Genomic DNA, 2,500 nt, shown 5'->3' with positions numbered 1-2,500 from the left:
ATGGAGAAGATAATCAAGAATGACTGTTTTTAATTATTTATTTTTGTACAGTATGGTTTTAAATTTTGTATGCTGGAATGCAAGAGGATTAATGAATATGAACAAACTGAAAAATACTCTAGAACTATGCAAGAAAGAAGACATTATTGTATTTCAGGAAACGAACTGGAAAAAGGAGGTAATTGACAATGTCAAAAAGATGTGGAATGGTGAAATGTTTTATAGTAATGGAGATGTAAAGTTAGGAAGTGGAGTGGCGATTTTAATAAGAAATGATATTGACTGCAAAGTGAAAGAAATATATAATGATGGAAAAGGAAAATGTAATGCTGTTGAAATAAGTCACGGGGAAAAAGAGTTTATTTTAATGAATGTTCATGCGCCAACAGAAGAGAAAGAAAAAAGGGAGTTTTTTGAAAACATTAGAGGAATAATAGATAAATGGAAGTCAGTAATAATTGTAGGAGATTTTAACACTGTGTTTAGTAAAAGAGATATAGCGGAGGGAATGGTTTTTAGAACAGACATGGGAAGAAAAGAGCTGGTATCTTTAATGGAAGAAAGAAACATGACTGATGTGTGGAGGGAGAGACATGAAAACAAAAAAGAATTTACTAGAAGGAGCTTGGTTGGTAACTTTTTGAATCAAACGAGAATTGATTTTATTTTAAGTACAAGGGATATAGATTATTTTATTGATGATATTGTTTATAGTGACACTAGTTTTAGTGATCACAAGATGATAAGGTGGAAAATAGATTTTAACAAGGAGGATAAAGGACCAGGGGTGTGGATTTTAAATTCTGGAATTTTAAAAGATGAGAATTACAAATTGGGAATATATGATTTAATGGAACAGGAAAAGAAGGATGGCATGTATGGGGAAGACAAACGAATATGGTGGGAAAATGTAAAATATGAAATAAAGAAGTATTCAATTGAATTTAGTAAAGGTATGAGAAAAGCCAAAAATGCTAAAGAACAGGGAATTAGAGAAAGTTTAAGAAAAGAAACAAAGGAAAAGGTAATGGATATTCAAAAAATAGTAGAGTTAGAAGAGAAGCTTAAGAAAATGGAAGAGGAAAAATGTCAAGGGGCAAGACTAAGGAGCAAAGCTAGATACACAATAGAAGGGGAAAAATGTACTAAATTTTTTTTTGACCTAGAAAGAAGAAGGGGAAGGGCAGATACAATAAAAGAACTAAAAAACAAAGATGAAGAGTCCATAATAGGAACAGAGTTACTCTTAAATGAAGTAAGGATTTTTTATGAAGACTTGTTTAGAGAGGAAGGTATAGAAGAGGAAAACAAAAATTACTTACTGCAACATATCAAAGCGAGAGTAGAAGAAGAAGACAAAAAAGACTGTGACGAGGAAATAAAGGAAGAAGAGATAATACAAGCGATAGAAAGTCTAAAAAGTAACAAAAGTCCGGGAATAGATGGAATAGTGAATGAATTTTATAAGATTTTTAAGAAGGAAATAAGTAAGATCTTAAAAGAAGTGTATGATGAAATATTTAAGAAAAAAGAGCTGGATCAAAGAATGAGTATGGGACTAATGAAGTTGATTTATAAAAGAAAAGGTGATAATAAGAGTTTGAAGAATTATAGGCCGATTACAATGTTGAATGCAGATTTGAAGATTTTAGCTAAAATTTTATCAAGTAGATTGAAGAATGTCTTACCAAAAATAATTGAGACAAACCAGGCCTACGGGGTGACAGGGAGGGATATAGCGGATACAACAAGTGGTATACGAGACATAATGAGTATTTTAAAGGAAAATAATAGGAAAGGATATATAATTAGCCTAGACTTCGAGAAGGCTTTCGATAGAGTGGAGCATGAGTTTTTATTTTCGATTTTAGATCATTTTGGTTTTGGGGAGAATTTTAAAGAGTGGTTAAGGATTTTATATAGAAATATAATGACAAGAGTAAAATGTAACGGATTTTTAACCAATCCTTTTAATGTCACAAGATCCATTAGACAAGGATGTCCATTATCAGCACAGCTATATACGCTGATAGCAGAACCACTAGGGATGTTAATTCAAAAAGATAAAGAAATAAAAGGGATAAAAATTGAGGAGGGACTAGAAGAAACAAAAGTATTTCAATATGCAGATGACACTACACTAATTGTGGAAGATTATAAAAGTGTTGAAAATGTAATGGAAAGGGTGACAAGGTTTTGTAAAGGTACAGGAGCAAAAGTAAATGAGGAAAAAACTGTTTATATGAGATTTGGAGAAGTGTCTGATTTAAAAGAGGTTCTGGGTTTTAAAGAAGTACAAGAAATGAAGATTTTAGGAGTAACGCTAGGTAAAGATGAGAAGAGTGCAACAGACAGAATGTGGGAAGAGGTTATAGGTGCAATGAAAAACAGATTGAATTTTTGGCAAAAAAGAATTTTGAATTTGAAAGGGAAGGTTTTAATAGCGAACGTTTTAATGTTAACCAAAATGTGGTACATTTTATCAGTGGTTTCAATGCCA

The 2,500-nt window shown here is 31.6% G+C and overlaps 1 protein-coding gene across 1 annotated transcript in view; it reads right to left on the bottom strand.

Annotated features, from left to right (window-relative positions):
• Positions 1–2,500, bottom strand: part of LOC141305375 (uncharacterized) — a 566,500-nt gene that overhangs the window by 293,674 nt on the left and 270,326 nt on the right. The gene's annotated exons all lie outside the window — the stretch shown is intronic.

The sequence above is a fragment of the Garra rufa genome, unplaced genomic scaffold (genome assembly GCF_049309525.1).
Source record: "Garra rufa unplaced genomic scaffold, GarRuf1.0 hap1_unplaced_002, whole genome shotgun sequence".
Classification (NCBI taxonomy): domain Eukaryota; kingdom Metazoa; phylum Chordata; class Actinopteri; order Cypriniformes; family Cyprinidae; genus Garra; species Garra rufa.
This window is presented reverse-complemented; position numbering and strand designations above follow the sequence as displayed.